This window comes from Cryptomeria japonica, chromosome 4 (assembly GCF_030272615.1).
Source record: "Cryptomeria japonica chromosome 4, Sugi_1.0, whole genome shotgun sequence".
In the NCBI taxonomy this organism is placed as follows: Eukaryota; Viridiplantae; Streptophyta; class Pinopsida; order Cupressales; family Cupressaceae; genus Cryptomeria; species Cryptomeria japonica.
The window spans coordinates 90,959,058-90,980,751 of NC_081408.1; the positions used below are offsets into that span (position 1 = coordinate 90,959,058).

A 21,694-nucleotide genomic window follows, 5' to 3' on the forward strand; every position below is an offset into this window, starting at 1 on the left:
TTAGCCTAGTCTCGCTTTTTCCCCTCCACATTTTGGTGAACCCAATGTGAATTCCAATCTTCTCTAATTCTGATTTATGTTTTCAAATTTGAGTGTTTATGCTATTTTCAAATTTGTATTTACAAGTTTTAATTTCTTGCAAGATTCAAAAATCTAGAGGAAATTTTTGCTAAAACCCTAATTTTTCAATTCAAAGTTGAACTTGTGGATAGCTTAATTGGGATCAATAACTTCAAATCTGATTTAGGAACTCATTTGAATCATAAATTTCATTTTCTAAATCCACATTCTAAGTGCTTGCATTGGTTAAAATTAAAGATTTCCTTCTATTTTGCATGTGTTATCATTTGAAAAAGGAAAATTGTTGTCATGATGCATTCATTTCATAGATGTGATAATGGGTTAGCTTCCCTTGTTTCAATTTTTCCTTCTCCTAAAGAACCTCCCCCCATCTATAATAACATTTTAGTGCTTAAAAGAGTTGCTACCAATCCCTTTGAGACTCTCCCATGCTCTAAGGATGAAGACTTTAAGAGTGATCTTGACAATTCTCCTAAAATGTGCCCTTCCTATTTAGCTATCCTAGAGGAAGAGAATGATATCATAAACACCTTTCTTAATGTTACTTTACCTTCCCTACATGATGCCTCTCTAAGTGAAAAGGTATTGATGGACATTGATTTATTTTCTCCTAAAGTTGGTCCTTCCAATGGGGGCATGTTAGTGCAACAAGAGGTTATGAACACTTCTTTCAAAGATCTCCTTCCTAAGCATGAATCTTTGGAGAAATATGTTCATGTTATTCCTAAAAAACACTCCCTTCATGAGGATCCTTTTGTGCAAGAAGATGACATTATCCCTACATTTCCTAGTGATGGCATTTCCTTTTCCAACAAAATTCCCACTAGAGATGATGAATTAATGATAAATGCTTACCCTTCTCCTAAAGTTTGTCTTACCCATAAGCATCCCTTAGAGAAAGAAGATGAAATAATAAGAAATTTCCTTAATTCTCTCTCCCCTAAAGATCATATTGAACGTATTTTGAGGAAAGAGGATGAGTTTAACACATCTATCGACGCTCTCCCTCCTAAGGATGAGGAATTAAGAGACAATGTTATCTCCTCTCTCGAAATTGACAATACTTCAAACATTCCTTTCAACCACTTCACCATTTGGGATGAACCATTAGAAGAAGGTGTAGATTATTCTCTACCCCATGAGAGAACCCTAGCCAAAGGGGATGAAATCAAGATTGAAAACTCACTTGATAGTTTCTCACCTTCCTTGAATCTCAATTATTCTCCCTCTTCTCAACTTGGTTCTACTCATAAGGAAACCCTAGTTCAAAGCAAGATGGTTAACACCTCTTTCAAAGATCTCCCTCTCAAAAGTGAGACTTTAGAGATTAATGTTGATCCTTCTCCTAGAGAGTTTATTCCCCATGTCGATCCTTTGATGATAGAGGATGATATGACCTTTCCTAGTATTACTCTGCCTACTAGAACATCAATGCCTACCCCTTGTCTCTCTCCTAAAATTGATTTAATCTGTGATAAGATTTTAGTGCAAGAGAAGACTATCAATAATTCTTCCAACACTTTTGTTCAGTCCTCTAAACCATCCTCAATCAATTTGATACATGTGAATGAAACACCTAACAAACCTCTCTTCACTATCCAAGGTGCTTGTCCTTCTCAAAATTCTCAACCTTTAAATAAGCCTATCTTAGTGGTTCAAGGTGGTCATGCTAATGATTCTTTTTGCACTCCTAACAAACCTATTATTACTGTGTAAGGAGGTTATTCTACTAAGAGCCCTTATGAGTATGCTAAGCAACTGACTAGAGAGAGTTACAATGTGGTTGCTCATCCCTATAATACTAGAAACAATAGGCAACCTAATCCTCCTCCAGTTATCTCAACTTCACTTCCTCCTTCCCAACATATTCTTCCTCAAGCTCCACATTATTTCACAAGTTCTTGGTAAGGAATATGATCTCATAGAACAACTTAAAGCTACCCCTGCTAAGATATCCCTTTGGGATTTGATCCAAACTTCTTCCGCTCATCATGGAATGTTACAAGATGCCTTGAAAGATTTGAATGTTCCTCCACCTAATACATCTAGTAATATAGTGTCTTTGGTTAACTCTGTGATGAATCCTAAAGCTCAAATTGTGTTTACTCAAGATGAGTTGCCTACTAGTGAAATTCAACATCAATATGATCCCTTGATGATTGTGGTTATCATAAATGACACTGCTATAAGACGAACACTAGTAGATAATGGTTCTGGCCTTAATGTGTGTAGCATTAATCTATTGCATAAGATGAATGTGGATACATCCCTTATTGAGCCTGACTCTCGTCCCATTCGAGGCTTTGATAATGTGGCTAAGTCTTCATTAGGTATTATCACCTTACCCATCATAGTGGGACCTGTTACTTTGCCTACTCCTAGCCATATTATGTCGGGAAATCTAAAACACAACTTGTTATTAGGGAGACCTTGGATTCACAGTATGCAAGCTGTCCCCTCTACATTGCATAGACAAGTTAAATTTATTTATAACAATAAGACATATACCTTGATAGGTGATACTAATTTTTAAGCTTGTTTGCAAACATCTACTTCCAAAGGGAGTTCTTCTAAGCCTTCCTCTTCTAGTGATGACTCATTAAACAAGATACCTATGGATGAATCATCACCCTCTGATAATCAAAATTCTTTGGATGATTCTAAAGTTCCTGAAGACGATTCTTCTCAACTTGAATCTACACATGAAAAGGCTTTTGATCCTGAGAAGGTTCTAGCAGAAGACAATTGGGGATCTTTTGATTTTAATCCCACCTTTGTAGGTGAGTATAGGGTTCCTCTTAGAGAGCTTAAAGTTAAAAAGAAGGAAGAAACTAGAGATCAATCTGTCTTACCTGAACCTATGAGCAATAATTTTGTGGCTGCTTCTCAAACTTCTTCTCCTCACACCTCTAATTCTGAAGAATTTGATTCTTTGTCTTATGAAAAATCACCTTCTCTTTCTGAAATGGCTAATTGTTATGGTCGTGGTTTTCATATTTTGGCTAAGAGTGGCTATAGTGGAAATGGTTGTGGCACAAATGAACAAGGAATTAAAGTTCCTTTAGAACATAACATGCATGAATATTCATTTGGACTTGGATATAATCTTTCTAAGGCCACCAAAGCATCTAAAAGACCATCTCTCAATGTGAATGCTATATTTAGTAGTGATGATGATCTCACTTCAATGAAATCATCTTCTACTTCTATCAACTCTCACTCCCCTCATAAGGAAATCTTGGCGATGAACAAATCTCTTTATGAATCCCCTCAAATTTCTAAATCCACTCATGAATCTTTATATCCTATTCATCATAAAGTCCTTTCTTCCAGGGATAAGGCTCTAATAAATTACACTCATCTCTCTTCTAAGATTTCTCGTAACTTTCCTTCTTCAATTTTTATTATTTTCTACATGTTTTTGATCTCACTTATAGTTGAGCATTCAGCATGTTATATTCAAATACCTCATTCAATCTATCAGGTCTTTAAATAACATTAATGGCTATTATGTTGCTCATCATTATGTGACATTGGTAGCTCATTTATTGGGGGCTCATTGTCATTCATGATGGTACAATTTCAAGTGCAATCATATTTTTGAAGCAACATAATAGCCTAATTTTTCTATGTTATCTCTTGTTCCTATGGGGTAATGGTATTCTCTTTCTTATCCTACCCACTTCTTGTGAGGAGCATTTTACATACACTAATGTCTTGCTTGCATGAACTCATGTGAGTATGTAGTACATTTTGTTTATCTCTCCCTAGAAGATTGTGTAAGTCCTTCTCATTGTCCTTATCCTTGGGAGGCAATGATCTTTTCTTATTTTTATCTAAGGATCCACTTTTTCCTATTTTGTGGATGGTGTGAACTTTATTACTTGATGTTATTCCTTGTATGCATTTGTTGTTGTTTGTTCAAGGATTCTCTCTTAAAAGAGGTGTAAGTCCTTGACTACAACCTCTTTTGCACTTGGTAAAATATATCCATAAAGAATTCACTCTCCCAATTGGGTTAAAAAGAGAATCATCCTTCATTAAGAATCACTTTCACCTTGCAAAAGAAGGAAGTATTTCATTCTTATTCTCTTCTTTGTCTTATTCTAGAAGATGTTATATTTGTCTAAAATAATTTCTCTCGGGGATAGGTGTCTTTTGTACAAAGATCTCTTCTCCTCTAAGGATCTCCTTTACACATACTACAAGATATCCCTTTTCAACTATCTTATCCTGGATTGAAGAGTGCAAAAACTCTCTTGCTTGGATCTATGACATTGTTGCATTTTTGGGGTATCTTCTTTTGTGATGAAGGCAGGTATCCTTGTTCTACTTTGCTTATGACATAAACATTACACTTTTTGAGCAATGGGTCATTCTTAGAACCAGAGCACAGACTTTTAGAGCGAGATGTCTCCATTTTTCTTTTATGCAAGGTGATTATTCTCGAAACCAGAGCAGAGACTCTTAGAGTGAGATGTCGCGCTTTTGTACTATACATATACAGGTTGTAGCATACTCAGGCATAGACTCCTTTGAGGTGCTTCTAACCTCACTTACACACACATGCACGAGGTTGAGTGGAACTAGCGGCATAAGGCTAGACTTTCTCACTCTCCTCCCTTACATGGATCACCTAGACAGACTCTAGGGGCTAGTTTTCCATGTCCTTTTTCCCATGGATCACCTAGACAAGATCTAGGGGCAAGAAGTCCATGTTTTCTCTCTCACTATTCTTCTCATGGATCACCAATGTGTGTATTCATGCTTTTTTCCTTTCTTTTCTTCTCTTTGCATTTTGTTTCCATTTACATCCTTCATCTTGTGTTAGAGAACTCTCAAATCCTCACACTCTTTGTTGTGTTGGAATTGAGATTTAGTCCTCTTTCTTACCAAATGATTCTCCATTAGTTTCTGATCTCATATCAAATCTTCTTGTGAGCATTTGTCATCAATATTCTTTAACAATTCGAAGTGGTAAACATGATACCCTGTTTCAACTCATGAAAATTCGCAAGCCGAAACAGGGGGGGCATATAGCTACCCTTGAATTTTCATCACCTTCCTTAGTAAGCATTAGGTGATTTTGTGATCTAACATGTGGTTTTGTAGGTTGTGGTTCTTAACTGAGTATTGCAGATGCCGTTGGGGGCTTCATCTGACAACTTATGGATAGATCCTTTTTCAAATAATGTTTACTTTTTTGTACTTTAGCTTGCATATGCACCTAGTGTTCATATGACCGCTAAAGTGGGGGCTAAATGTAGTGTCGTAAATTGTACGCACTTGCTAGGGTGGTACAATTTCACACCTAGTTTAGCACCCGCCTTGGCACATTTTGCATTTTGCATTGCATTTCCCCTTTAGCACTTAATTAATAAATTTAATTAGGTCTAAGGTTCTATTTTATCATCTCCCATATCATTAAGTTGGGCCCTTTTCATTAAAGAGTGCCCCTTTCATTTTATTCTTCCAATACATCATTTAATCTAAACCCTAATTAGGTCCTATTTTGAACTTGGGGGCTTGATTTTGGGGGTCAAAACATCTCGAAATCACTTGTAACTTTGGGATTCTCTCTAAAATCATCATATCCGATAGCCTTGAAAATTTGGTGAAAAGTTGTCCAGACCATGGCGCCCGGAGCGCAAACGGTCCCAGACATTTTTCCTGAAATTTTACGAGCGCAATCCAATCATAAAATAAAGCTTAACCCCAAGAAATTGGTGGGAGATTCAATCTCTAGGTCGGCCAGAAGTTGAAATTAAGACCTAGGGTTTCATATATAAGAGCTCTCTTTCTTCATTTGAAAGGATCCGAATTTTGGTTTTCAGGGACCTTCTACGCAGCTAAAGAGCAGATCTTTGAAGACTTCAACAAAATTCAATATCCATCCATCAAGCATTCATCAATTTCATTCATCCATTTAGGGCTTTGAAGACATTGAAGAGCAATAGGGGATCACTGACTGAAGATTGGCTTGTACCCCTCCCTTGGGGTTGGGTATGATTTCATGTTGTTTTCATGTCTTTGCATAAGCCTCATTATATCATTTGTATTCATGCTTTAGATCACTTTGTATCTTGATTTGGAGCATTTACATTATCATTTACAAGCAATTAGGGTTTACTTTCTAGGTTGCTCTAGTTTGCTTACTTTCATTTTAGGATCTTGCACACACACAAGGTCTGCACACACATTACTTTTACAATACAACTTGGCTATTCATGGAGGTGGAAATCACCAAAGCGGGGGTTTGACTAAGGAAAAACCCTATATAGCTGCCCAACATACCTTTTCAGATATAAGTGCAGATTTCTGAATTCGAAGGACACCGCAAATTGCAGATCTGAATGAAGCGGACCGAGACAGAACTTCACACCAAATTTTAGTGCAAAAGACTAGGATAGGGGCATGGGGTGCCCTGGTCCTGCCAGGACAGGGGCGCTAGGCACTGTTGTTCACCAAAAGTGATAACCCAAGAACACCTGCAATTGATCTGCGAAGTAGCCAATTCAATCTATGAAGAACTTCAGGGCTTGGACAACATGACAAGGATATGAATCCTTCTACTCTTCAGGCTCTGCAAAACCTAGGCGGGTATACCTTTGATGCTTAGAATTAAACCTATTACACATCTATGACAGCATCAACATAAACAGATAGATCTCACTAAGGCTCCAAAACAAGTAGTTTATTGCAGATGGGCTAGATCTACACATAAAACTCAAGTATACTTGAGCATGAGATAGATGAAACATTTCAAAACATAACACAAACTAAAGGTATTCTGATTGGATTTTAAATTGGTTTGAGAACCCCTTTAATTGCAAGATCAGTGCCTTATCCAAGGGAAACAGAGTCATACATCAAACTATAAATGAAAGCTTCGATTGCAAATCCATCTTCATTATTAAATATTCATGCATTAATGCCTTGCATAAATGCATTACTAAGATCATTCACAAAATCATCAGATCTTGAAACTATATTCCATTTTCTATGATTTATTGTAGAATTTAAATCCTTCCTTGAAGAATCCCTGCAAACAATCATAACTATCTCCTTGAGATAACAAATTTCATCCTCCTTGAGGATCTGATTTGATAAAATGGAAATACAAATCTAGAGACAATCGTGTGTGAATTTATGTATGCCTTACATACACAAGACCCTGCAACTAAAAACACCTATAACAAGAATTGAACTCCATTACTGAAGGAAAAGCCCTGCCCTGTACAATCTTCAAGAATGCTCAAAATTGGAAGCCATGAAAACTGGAGTCATTCTCACAGAATTCTGGAACCCTTACAACTGAGAAAGAATGGGGAATAAAAAGAGAGAGGGAACCAAATCAAATCTGTAACTGAATTGCCAAGTGTCCCTTCTCTAACTGAATTTCGTTCCCATGAAAACTACTTCTAAAATACTTCACATTTGTCCAAATTAACTTCATAATCAGATTCCTCGCTCCGAGAGCTTTTCGGCGATATATAATACTTTATACTTTGGCCAAAAATTGGACCCTGGGCGAATTAATTCTCATCATGGATCCATCATTTAAATATTTCGAATTTCAATATAGTCTAAACTATATCATTTATTCATTTAAAATTTGATTTTTGCCTCCATTTGTGCTCTGACGCCTTGCCACGTGGCGGCCTCTGATTGGCTGATGGGGTTGACCGGATGCCACCTGGGATGACACCTCATCATCGCCACGTCATCTGCTTCGTCACTGCCACTTGGCCGCTTGCTTGTATGCCACGTCATCGCCACCTCACCGGGACCCGCTTGCTGGACTGCCGACTGTACCCGCCACCTACGTGCCACGTGGATGGATCTCGTTCACTTTCGCTATTTCGCAGCCTTAACTCGCGTGCATCTTCCCTTTGCGAAATAGCGCGCACCGTCGATTTCTCTCGAACTTGCTCGCTCTTTAACTCGGCCTTCGTCTGCAAAATTTTGCCCTTTTGCCTCGGGAAGCGTGCCTACGTGGGGTCCACTTTGTCTTCGTCCAGTCAATTCTTCCTTCGCCTCGGGAAGCGTGCTCGCACGTGGGCCCGCCTTGGGCGCCCATGGGCATCTTGTGTCAAAAGCCTTTATGGCTTAGACATTATATTACTGTGCGTTTTTGTATAAAAATACCAAAAACTCCCAGTGCACAGCCAATGTGGGATATATGCATCTTCCTGTAGCTGCATTTTCTAAGCTCTTTTCTTGAGTTTGAATGGCGATTTCCAGATTTGATCGAAAATGTTGGTCTTCAAACAACACGTGAGGGAGGGAAAATGCTAGCAAAGTCACGGACATTGCCTTTACACCTCCACATGCACTTGCTACATGTTTAAAATGGCCTCCAAATAGCCACACAGAGGGGGTTTCTATTACATTTTGCATTATTGGTTTTGATTGCTGCTATTGTCTCATGCCATTTGTATTTGGTTGAAGATTTAATCCATTGTTGTCACTTCCAATTGCTATGTGGGTGGAATGAAGTTTGCTGTTTGTTGAATGTTGTTTACTGCTGGAGGGAGAGCATGTGAGAGTGGTTTCCTATTGGCACACTTGCTTTGGTAACTTGCTGCAGTGTCAATGATTGCTGGTAACTCCAATGCCCACATAGAACCTTGAAGTCTTCTACAAACTCTTTCAAATACCAAGCTGCCCTTTTTACCATCCCCATTGGCTTCCACGCAAGGAGGAAGTTGCTGCTGTTCAAAACTTTGCATTACAAAATGCCCCTCTCCAGCAGCAAGGACTTTGCATATATCATGGAATTTGGGCTCAAACCTGCCACATTGCATTTGTTTGAAGTTTCTAAAATCCTCCATATTCTCCATTTGCTGCTCACTACATTTGGTCTCAGTTTTAATACTGCCTCACATACCACATGGGAGGGGAGAGCAAACAAATGTTTGCATTTGCTGAAATTTTCTAATGCCTCTTAATTCCTTCTTCATGCAGCAAGAGAATTAATGGAAAAACATCTGCCAACTGCAATTTGTTGAAGTTTTTAAAAAACCTTCCTTTCAAAAACCATGCAAGGAGCATAATGGAATTACACCTTGCTATTGAAATTTTGAAAATTTATTTGCCAGCCAAAGTAAAACCATTAAAAAAAAACCTCTCCATTTTCCACATACCAATTTGCATTTGGTATTGGACTTTCTCTTCTCTCTCACTGTCTGACTGGCAAATTCAAATTGATCCAATATGGATACACATATATTGCCAGGAGAAAAGAACATTTCACCATTAAAATTAAAGCACAGGCATGAGCCAGGTCGGGCCTCAAAGTGGGTCCGACTAAAAAAATTTTCGTTTTCAAGCTACTGGCCTTTGGAGTATCTTCACAGACCTCAAACATACCTCAAGAATCGATCGGCACCATTTTCGGATCATAAAATTGCATTTTACATCTTTCAGGCAATTACGCCGCAATTTTTGCATTTAATCGCGAAGACGTAATTTTCAAACCTGTCAAAACACCTTTCTGGAGCTCGCCATCTGACAGGCGTGTACTTTGATATACAAGGATGATATCTACAAAACGGTTTCTCAAGAAGAGTCCCGAGCGAAGAGATAATAATTTCCGAAAATGCCCAACTGGCTTTGTCGACACTGCGGACCTGATGAAGTCAATGTTCTGGCAACACATGATGCCTTTCTTAAAAATACCAAACGACCTCTGTAGGCCCTCAAATTCGGAACATAGGTACCTTTAAGTACATGTTAAATCTTTGAATTCTCAGTTTGATCACCCGACTGACAGGATGCAAATGGCGCGCTCACCAAAATGGCTACATTAACTGATCTAACACTGGAAGTGCGGATAACTGAATTTGATGGCAAAATGAATCCTTTTGAAAACCGATCAAACGGATTGATAAAGGCTTGAAATTTGAAATGTAGCTCACCATTTATACCAAAATTAGCCCGGAACAAACATTCTGATATGACATTTACCGGGACATTTTTACACTTGTGCAAACCTCACAAACTACAAACGGATTTGGCTATGAAAACAGAGCAAACGGATTCGTTAGGACTTGAAATTTTGTAGGCTGACTCACATTTATGCATAGAATTGAATACACTTTGAATTTCTTCATGATGATCAACAGGGCAAAAGATATAATCGCTCAAAGTAGGCTACTTAATAAAATTTGCACTTGTGCCTAGAATGCACTTTCAGCTCACCCCTCGAAATGGGTACTTGATAAACTTTTCCAAACTGAATTCTGAGAGTTGCAACACACTAAATAGGCCAAATGAAAGGTGTGGAACATGAATCCCGAGCCTTACCCTCTGAAAATCAACCGGCTCCATTTTACCCCCTTGCTAGCTAGGCCATTCAAACTGACTCATTCGGGTACTTTTCTGACATGCAGGGCAAAATTTTGAAATGGGCCTCTAAACTTGATTCAATTTTAATCAGTCCCAACAGTGGCTCTAACTGGGGATGGTTGATTGCGAGATTAACACAAGAATCCAGATATCTTTGGTTAAGCAGACCACCCAAAAGACGGGTCATTCTTCTCTTCTCAAAACAAGGCTTCCTTATTCTACCCAAACAACAGGGCACTTTATTGAAAACCACACAACTTAAAGCAAAGAAACTGTACAAAATATACAACTTATCAATGGCCCCGGGCCATCAAAACTGAAATCAATTCTTACCTCTGTCAAACACTTGATTTTCATTTCCACTAACCCGAGGTAAGTTGAGATCATCATTCCAATCTGCCTGATCAAAGACACTTCCACTTCTAATCAGCTGGTCACATAAAACATAATCAGTAGCATGTTCATAATCAATCAATCTTTGGAAACCAAATGAATGTTGAACGTGCTGATCACCAGGTGACATAAGAGTGCCACACTCTTTACCACTCTTTCCCAGCTGAAAAGAAAAGTGGCCTAACTTATTCTGAAAGTTGAAAACATCAGGCACATCTATATTACTAGTTTGCTCAAATGATGAACACTCCTCCACAATGACAGCTTGCAAACTAGAGAGGAAAACTTCCTCATAACATGACTGCACTTCCACTTGCTGATCACAATTCCTATCAGCACTTTGCACACATGAAAATACATGATTGTCACTTGTCAATGGTTCATTTCCCACTTGCAAATCTGAGAAAAACACCCCAGATCTATCATGTCTTCTAAAAGGTAGATCCTCATAATGCATATCAAAGTCATAATTCATATCAACATATGAACCTTCATTATCATACCTATCAACCATATATGCATTATCATTTTGTCTATCAAACATAGGAAGAGAATCAACATCATATGTATCATTTTTTACACCCTCAAAAACATCATCAGAATCAAAACATATACTGAGTGGGTATGAAAGATTGGGCACATTTTTGAATCCACATCTCTTAAAATCAGCAGCTAAGAGTTCTGAAATTTGCTCACTACATAGTGAACCTTCTTCTTCATTTTCCTTGGCTTCATCCTCTGAGCTGTAAACATTGTCCCAATATGATAAAGGTATTGGATCTGCAGTGTTCATGTCCCTATGCGCATTTATTTCATCATCACAACAACTTGCATCTGCATCATATCCTTTATCACGCTGCTCATAATGTGTTGCTACATGTTGCAACATAATTTCATAACTGGGGTTGCAAACATCTTGTGGATTGAAATCAACAACAAGGTGATCTACATCATTAGCATCTGAAACCTCAACGGGTTCATGATTAGTTGAACAATCGTTGTTCTCACAAATTTCTTCTCGCTCTGAATACACATCTGAACTTTCATGCTGAGAATAATCACATTCAGCATCATAGGAGGTATATCCACTCACAGATTCATCTCCCTCATTATTTTTAATCTTGTGTATATTTTCAGATTGGTTACTTTCAATCATATCTATCCATTCTTTAATAGACTCAACACATTCTTCTCTGAAGGCAGTAGACCAATTAACTGAATTAGGCTCATAAAGCTCTAAGAATATCTCAATTAAAACAGACTCAGGGGGTCTATTATCAGTTGAAAGTTCATTTAATGCAGCTAAAAATCTTTCATAGAAGACATATGATGATTCTCCTTTACTTCTTAGCCCTACTTTCCCTTTTAACAACCAGACAAATCTCTCTTGGATCATTTGAAGACATTTTTCAATTTCTATATTGATCTCTTTCAAATTTGACAAAGGATTCACGGATCTAGGAACTATATCTAGATCCATCAGGTTTTATAATAGTCACTGAACCATTATTTTTTGACCATGCATCTCACTATTTTACAAATTCTTTTCAAAAACCTTGCAGTCACGAATTTTCCAAATTTGCATACTACTGAAGATCATAAACACTGGATATTGCAGCAGCATAGATATGCAAATTAATCTTGAAATTCTTCTTTCCCTCTAGACTAGTCCTGTTCACTAAATGGGAAAATGACATTACACATTCTAATTTTCAGAACAAATATCTTTGCATTTGAAACCTCTGAAAATACCTGGAGATTTGCAGCTATAAACTCTTGTAGATCTGGAGATTTACTTCACCTTTAGCATGGTCTTTTACATCAGAGTCGCCACCTCTTGCACAGAGGATATTTTGAACAGCAAAACCATTCAATCACAAATTTAATTCCCTTTACTCCTTCGATCTCGCTGCAACAAACACTCTTCCAGGTTGTTCAATACTGGTATGAACCACAGAGTTGCCACCCAAATAAAGAATTGGGGAAAATTCTCATACAACTGAAAGAACTTCTCACAACTTTCAACCATGCATTCACTGTTACTCCTTCATAGAATATGACATGTAACACATATCACTCTGCAGATCCAAAACAAGGAGCATTTTCTTCACCATGAAACCAATTTACACTCTGTGCATACACCATGGACAAACTGGCTGGATATGAAATTGACAGGACTAGGAACACATTCAACCTCTAACCATATCAATCAAGCATTTATATCCATTTATTCCCCAGCAGAGTCGCCATTTTTGTTGTTCACCAAAAGTGATAACCCAAGAACACCTGCAATTGATCTGTGAAGTAGCCAATTCAATCTATGGAGAACTTCAGGGCTTGGACAACATGACAAGGATATGAATCCTTCTACTCTTCAGGCTCTGCAAAACCTAGGCGGGTATACCTTTGATGCTTAGAATTAAACCTATTACACATCTATGACAGCATCAACATAAACAGATAGATCTCACTAAGGCTCCAAAACAAGTAGTTTATTGCAGATGGGCTAGATCTACACATAAAACTCAAGTATACTTGAGCATGAGATAGATGAAACATTTCAAAACATAACACAAACTAAAGGTATTCTGATTGGATTTTAAATTGGTTTGAGAACCCCTTTAATTGCAAGATCAGTGCCTTATCCAAGGGAAACAGAGTCATACATCAAACTATAAATGAAAGCTTCGATTGCAAATCCATCTTCATTATTAAATATTCATGCATTAATGCCTTGCATAAATGCATTACTAAGATCATTCACAAAATCATCAGATCTTGAAACTATATTCCATTTTCTATGATTTATTGTAGAATTTAAATCCTTCCTTGAAGAATCCCTGCAAACAATCATAACTATCTCCTTGAGATAACAAATTTCATCCTCCTTGAGGATCTGATTTGATAAAATGGAAATACAAATCTAGAGACAATCGTGTGTGAATTTATGTATGCCTTACATACACAAGACCCTGCAACTAAAAACACCTATAACAAGAATTGAACTCCATTACTGAAGGAAAAGCCCTGCCCTGTACAATCTTCAAGAATGCTCAAAATTGGAAGCCATGAAAACTGGAGTCATTCTCACAGAATTCTGGAACCCTTACAACTGAGAAAGAATGGGGAATAAAAAGAGAGAGGGAACCAAATCAAATCTGTAACTGAATTGCCAAGTGTCCCTTCTCTAACTGAATTTCGTTCCCGTGAAAACTGCTTCTAAAATACTTCACTTTTGTCCAAATTAACTTCATAATCAGATTCCTCGCTCCGAGAGCTTTTCGGCGATATATAATACTTTATACTTTGGCCAAAAATTGGACCCTGGGCGAATTAATTCTCATCATGGATCCATCATTTAAATATTTCGAATTTCAATATAGTCTAAACTATATCATTTATTCATTTAAAATTTGATTTTTGCCTCCATTTGTGCTCTGACGCCTTGCCACGTGGCGGCCTCTGATTGGCTGATGGGGTTGACCGGATGCCACCTGGGATGACACCTCATCATCGCCACGTCATCTGCTTCGTCACTGCCACTTGGCCGCTTGCTTGTATGCCACGTCATCGCCACCTCACCGGGACCCGCTTGCTGGACTGCCGACTGTACCCGCCACCTACGTGCCACGTGGATGGATCTCGTTCACTTTCGCTATTTCGCAGCCTTAACTCGCGTGCATCTTCCCTTTGCGAAATAGCGCGCACCGTCGATTTCTCTCGAACTTGCTCGCTCTTTAACTCGGCCTTCGTCTGCAAAATTTTGCCCTTTTGCCTCGGGAAGCGTGCCTACGTGGGGTCCACTTTGTCTTCGTCCAGTCAATTCTTCCTTCGCCTCGGGAAGCGTGCTCGCACGTGGGCCCGCCTTGGGCGCCCATGGGCATCTTGTGTCAAAAGCCTTTATGGCTTAGACATTATATTACTGTGCGTTTTTGTATAAAAATACCAAAAACTCCCAGTGCACAGCCAATGTGGGATATATGCATCTTCCTGTAGCTGCATTTTCTAAGCTCTTTTCTTGAGTTTGAATGGCGATTTCCAGATTTGATCGAAAATGTTGGTCTTCAAACAACACGTGAGGGAGGGAAAATGCTAGCAAAGTCACGGACATTGCCTTTACACCTCCACATGCACTTGCTACACGTTTAAAATGGCCTCCAAATAGCCACACAGAGGGGGTTTCTATTACATTTTGCATTATTGGTTTTGATTGCTGCTATTGTCTCATGCCATTTGTATTTGGTTGAAGATTTAATCCATTGTTGTCACTTCCAATTGCTATGTGGGTGGAATGAAGTTTGCTGTTTGTTGAATGTTGTTTACTGCTGGAGGGAGAGCATGTGAGAGTGGTTTCCTATTGGCACACTTGCTTTGGTAACTTGCTGCAGTGTCAATGATTGCTGGTAACTCCAATGCCCACATAGAACCTTGAAGTCTTCTACAAACTCTTTCAAATACCAAGCTGCCCTTTTTACCATCCCCATTGGCTTCCACACAAGGAGGAAGTTGCTGCTGTTCAAAACTTTGCATTACAAAATGCCCCTCTCCAGCAGCAAGGACTTTGCATATATCATGGAATTTGGGCTCAAACCTGCCACATTGCATTTGTTTGAAGTTTCTAAAATCCTCCATATTCTCCATTTGCTGCTCACTACATTTGGTCTCAGTTTTAATACTGCCTCACATACCACATGGGAGGGGAGAGCAAACAAATGTTTGTATTTGCTGAAATTTTCTAATGCCTCTTAATTCCTTCTTCATGCAGCAAGAGAATTAATGGAAAAACATCTGCCAACTGCAATTTGTTGAAGTTTTTAAAAAACCTTCCTTTCAAAAACCATGCAAGGAGCATAATGGAATTACACCTTGCTATTGAAATTTTGAAAATTTATTTGCCAGCCAAAGTAAAACCATTAAAAAAAAACCTCTCCATTTTCCACATACCAATTTGCATTTGGTATTGGACTTTCTCTTCTCTCTCACTGTCTGACTGGCAAATTCAAATTGATCCAATATGGATACACATATATTGCCAGGAGAAAAGAACATTTCACCATTAAAATTAAAGCACAGGCATGAGCCAGGTCGGGCCTCAAAGTGGGTCCGACTAAAAAAAAATTCGTTTTCAAGCTACTGGCCTTTGGAGTATCTTCACAGACCTCAAACATACCTCTGGAATCGATCGGCACCATTTTCGGATCATAAAATTGCATTTTACATCTTTCAGGGAATTACGCCGCAATTTTTGCATTTAATCGCGAAGACGTAATTTTCAAACCTGTCAAAACACCTTTCTGGAGCTCGCCATCTGACAGGCGTGTACTTTGATATACAAGGATGATATCTACCAAACGGTTTCTCAAGACGAGTCCCGAGCGAAGAGATAATAATTTCCGAAAATGCCCAACTGGCTTTGTCGACACTGCGGACCTGATGAAGTCAATGTTCTGGCAACACATGATGCCTTTCTTAAAAATACCAAACGACCTCTGTAGGCCCTCAAATTCGGAACATAGGTACCTTTAAGTACATGTTAAATCTTTGAATTCTCAGTTTGATCACCCGACTGACAGGATGCAAATGGCGCGCTCACCAAAATGGCTACATTAACTGATCTAACACTGGAAGTGCGGATAACTGAATTTGATGGCAAAATGAATCCTTTTGAAAACCGATCAAACGGATTGATAAAGGCTTGAAATTTGAAATGTAGCTCACCATTTATACCAAAATTAGCCCGGAACAAACATTCTGATATGACATTTACCGGGACATTTTTACACTTGTGCAAACCTCACAAACTACAAACGGATTTGGCTATGAAAACAGAGCAAACGGATTCGTTAGGACTTGAAATTTTGTAGGCTGACTCACATTTATGCATAGAATTGAATACACTTTGAATTTCTTCATGATGATCAACAGGGCAAAAGATATAATCGCTCAAAGTAGGCTACTTAATAAAATTTGCACTTGTGCCTAGAATGCACTTTCAGCTCACCCCTCGAAATGGGTACTTGATAAACTTTTCCAAACTGAATTCTGAGAGTTGCAACACACTAAATAGGCCAAATGAAAGGTGTGGAACATGAATCCCGAGCCTTACCCTCTGAAAATCAACCGGCTCCATTTTACCCCCTTGCTAGCTAGGCCATTCAAACTGACTCATTCGGGTACTTTTCTGACATGCAGGGCAAAATTTTGAAATGGGCCTCTAAACTTGATTCAATTTTAATCAGTCCCAACAGGCACCCTGGTCCCTGGGACAGTGGTGCTGGGTGCCCTGGTCCCTCTGTCAGACATCAAGTTTTAGATAGCTTTTTCAGGTTGCAGAACAACAGTTTCAGGAGCAGTTTTAGGGGCAGTATTAGGACAGTGGCGCCTATGCCCCCATCCCGAACATTTTCACTCAAATTTTAACTCTAGGTACACATCTACATTCTTGTCTTGTCCTTGTGTTTACATCTTTCCATTGTTTAATCTTAATTCTGCAATCTTGTTACTAGTTCATACTTACACTTTAGGGTTAATAGTTGAACTTGCATCATTCTATCTATCATTTGCAACAAAGGAATAGAAATCCTAATAGGTAGCCCATGGCTCTCTCTTCCACAAAAAGAAGTAGCCGATTGTGTGATACCTCTAAGCTCTTTCGTATTCCACAATGTGTGTCAAAAGGTAGGATTAGGGCATGTTAGCCTAGTCTCGCTTTTTCCCCTACACACATCCAATTGTAGTCAATGTGACTCCCATTTTGTGATTGAGTAGTGAGCTCTAGGCAGTTGGCCTTTCTACATATGCAGACTCCATATTGTGCACACATACTATCTATAGTACTATCATCTGATTGTGGGTAAGTTTTCCCACCGTGGTTTTTTCCCTTATAGAGTTTCCACATACAAATATTTGTGTTATGTGTTGTTGATTTTATTTGTCTTTATGTTTCATGCATTAAAGTTTACTAGTACTGCAATTAACTATTAAAATTGTCTACCGACATAAAGTTTGGTTAAGTTAGTTTTGGGTTTGAAATTAATTGACAACTAATTCACCCCCCCCTCTTAGTTGTCTCTGGGACCTAACACATCCTCTTTTGCATCGACATCTTTGTCAGAATCATTTTGCCTATGTAGCAAAAGTATAGAGAATCTAGCATAGTTACGAGAATCAGCTTTCCTGCCCAGCTCCATTCCAAATTTCCCAGCTCCTGATCATGGTTGATATCCCCCACCCTTCTCAATATGAGAAGGGGAAGCATCCAACTCATTCTCATTCATCACTTTCTACTTCTGCTTCATATCTCATCTCATCACCATCTATTCCTTTGGCATTTCCTCAAGTGAAGTGAGGTAGGACAACCATTGCTCTGAATGTAGTGCTCCTATTCCATTGATTGGCCTTATCTTATCATTGACAAGGTTTCAGAGGCTTGTCCTATGGAGAATGATGGTCCTAATTCTTCTTGATCTCCATCTCCTGGTCCTCATCTTTCTCACAATCAATGTAGGTGTGAGCGTAAGTGTTAGCCATGAGCCATAGCTAAAAAATATGATGTTGCTTTGTAGTTTGCCGGTGCACCCTTGACACCCATTCTTGTTGCATCAGATCCTATCTCTTAAGATGTTCTAATTTCTTCATCATCTTTGGTGTTGCTCCTAGTCATTTTGGGGCCTATCGATGAACCTCCTACTAAATGGGTGTAGGTCTTCATTTCTCCTTTCCTGGAGCCTCCCCTAATTACTGTTACAAGCTAGAGTTGTCGTTGCACCAAAAGATTGACCTGTCAATGCCCGATACAACCACTAGACTTATAGAATCCATAAGAGGTTGTTAAACCATGTCATTAATCTCTGCGAGGAATTTTGGCCCACTTCCAACAATCCCCCTCCCAACGTCACTCACCATGCCCTACGTGATTCGAACCTATGACCAAGCTCTGATACCACTTGTTACAAGCTAGAGTTGTTCTTGCACCAAAATATCGACCTGTCAATGCCCGATATAGCCAATAGACTTATAGAATCCATAGGAGGCTGTTAAACCATGTCGCGAATCTCTGTGAGGGATACTGGCCCACTACCAACAATTACCTCATTATCAGATGTCACTCCATTGTTCTAGCCTTTGGTTATGTTGCACATGTTAGTCTTAGAGAATTTGGTTAATACTAAGAGGGGGGGTGAATCATCTTGTTTGGACAATTTACAACCTATCTCCATTGGAGTACCAACCCATTTACAATCCTCCATACCAAATGTTTTCAACACTTCCTTTACATATTTACCATCCAATTGTTGCACCTATAACCCAATGAAAAACTTAATCTCACCAATAAGAGACATCTTTCTTCATCTCCTCAGCAAAAGCCATACATAAATTATATCATCTACAAATACTTTAGCTATCAACACTTTGTCCATTAGTCTTAAGATATATGTTAATATCCTCACTAGTACGCTGGAATCCTATCTTGATCAGGTGTGCATGAAATCTCTCAAACCATGCTCTAGGTGCTTGCTTCAATCCATACAATGCCTTATGTAACTTGCAAACCATATCTTTATCCTTGGATAGAGAAAATCCATCTGGTTGTTATATGTACACTTCTTCCTCAAAGATGCCATTAAGAAAAGAAAATTTAACATCCATCTGGTAGACCTTAAATCCTTTAAATGTAGCATAAGAAAGTAACATTCTTACTCCTTCTGATATTGCCACTAGTGCAAAGGTTTCTCCATAATCTTCTACTTCTTCTTGTGCATAGCCTTTGCATACCAACCTTTCTTTATTCCTCACAACCTTACGTTCTTCATTCAACTTGTTTCTAAAGACCCATTTAGTGCCAATCACATTCTTGTCTTCTGGTTTGCAAACAAGTGTCCATTTCTTGTTCTTCTCTATATGATCTAATTCCTCATTCATAGCATTAATCCAATCATCATCCTTCAATGCCTCTCTTACTATTTTAGGCTCTATAGTTGAACTCAGACATGAGTTCTGTCTGATTTTCTTTCTTGTTTAGAAACCAACATTTTTATCTCCAATAATTTATTCTTCTAAATGATTTAGTCTAACATACCTTGGTATTACCGGTTGCGGTGATGTTCCTTCTACTTCATTTTATTCATGTTCTTCGTCACTTTCTTTATTTACCAGCTGAACACCTATTTCTGCATTTTCCTATTCATCATTGTTTTGTACTTCTAGTTCAATAAACACAAGTTTTTCTTCATCTTTATCATGTTCAGATATGCTAGTCTTATCAAATTTCTCAAAGAGTTCATCTACCTTCAGATTTGCACTCTAAATGATCCTTTGTGCTCTCTTGTTATAGAATTTGAAAGCCTTACTCTTTGTAGAGTAACCAAGAAAAATACCTTCATCATACTTTGCATCAAACTTTCTAGTGAAATCATCACATTAAAAAAAACATTTACTCCCCCAAAAATTAAACTAACTTACATTAGGAGTCTTGCTATGCCATAATTCATAAGGTTTTTTGTTGTTAACTCTCTTTACAAGTACTTGGTTCAAAGTGTAAACAACAATGCTAACTGCTTCTCTCCAAAATATTTTTTGGTACTTCATCTTGAATCAACATGTTTCTGGAAGCTTCAACAATTGTTTTATTCATTATCTCTACTATCCCATTTTATTGTGGAATTCTAGGAGTTGACATTTGCCTCTTGATTCCCTATTCATCACAAAACTTCACAAACTCATCAGAAGTAAATTCTCTTCCCCGGTCAAATCTCAAACATTTCAAATTTTTCCTAGTTTCTTTCTCAACTAAAGCTTTGAATGCTTTAAATTTACAGAATGCCTTAGACTTTTCTCTTAGAAAAGTTACCCACACCATCTTGGAAAAATCATTACTGAAAATCATGAAATATCTATCACCAAAATAGCTCTTAGTCCTCATAGGACCAAAAAGATCAGTATGAACCAAATCTAGAATATTTTCTGAAGAGAAAGACTTACTCTTAAAAGATACATAAATTATCTTACCCATTTGACAATCCTTACAAAACGCATTATCCATTTTAACAAGATGGGGAAAACCTCTCACAATACTTGATTTACTAACCTTTATCAAATTGTCAAAATTCACATGACAAAACCTCTTGTGCCAGAACCAGTTGTCCTCAATCTTTGCCACCAAACAACTATTCACATTAGTATTTAGATGAAATAGATTCCCTCTTGTCTACTTCCCAGTAGAAATCAATTCTCCATTACTTCCAAGAATCCTGCATACTCCACTTTTAAATTCTAGAAGATATCCCTTATCATTTAATTGAGCAACACTCAAAAGGTTGTTTTAATCCATCAAACCAAAAGACGTCATCTGCATTAATTTTTTCATTCAATGATATAGTTTCTTTACCTTTAACCATGTAGGGTGAGTTGTTACCAAACCTTACCACACAACCATAAAATTCTTCAAGGGATAAGAAATTCTTTCTATCATCGGTCATGTGGTGTGAGCAACCACTATCTATTATCCATTCATCACTTCTATCCATGTGTGACACCAATGCCTTTTCATCATTCAGATTTTCCTTCACAACGATAAACACTATCTCCTCATAGTCATCATCTTCTGATTCTTCATCTGTCACACCTTCATCCACTACAACATAGCAATGCTGATGTCCTTTTCATTTAAATTTCCCAAAATTTTCCTTTCTATCACTATTAGGACAATTTTCAGCAATGTGTCCAATCTTATTGTAGGAAAAACACTTCAAAGGTAGTTTACCTTTATACTTATCGGTGCCTCTAGGACATCTTTTAGCCAATAGTGCCTAAAGTTCCATCAGATGATCTTTGTTATCATCCTCACCTCTACTACCGCCATGACTAGACC

General features: G+C 38.2%; 2 long non-coding RNA genes across 2 annotated transcripts; both read right to left on the bottom strand.

Moving 5' to 3' along the window:
- Positions 1–7,595: 7,595 nt before the first annotated feature.
- Positions 7,596–8,177, bottom strand: LOC131874736 (uncharacterized). The gene is made up of 2 exons (XR_009372122.1): positions 7,904–8,177; positions 7,596–7,860 (listed from the first exon to the last, which is right to left on the bottom strand). It is a non-coding gene; the product is annotated as an uncharacterized LOC131874736 (long non-coding RNA).
- A 5,959-nt stretch (positions 8,178–14,136) lies between these two features.
- LOC131874737 (uncharacterized) lies at positions 14,137–14,718 on the bottom strand. Its single transcript, XR_009372123.1, has 2 exons — positions 14,445–14,718; positions 14,137–14,401 (listed from the first exon to the last, which is right to left on the bottom strand). It is a non-coding gene; the product is annotated as an uncharacterized LOC131874737 (long non-coding RNA).
- Positions 14,719–21,694: the final 6,976 nt, after the last annotated feature.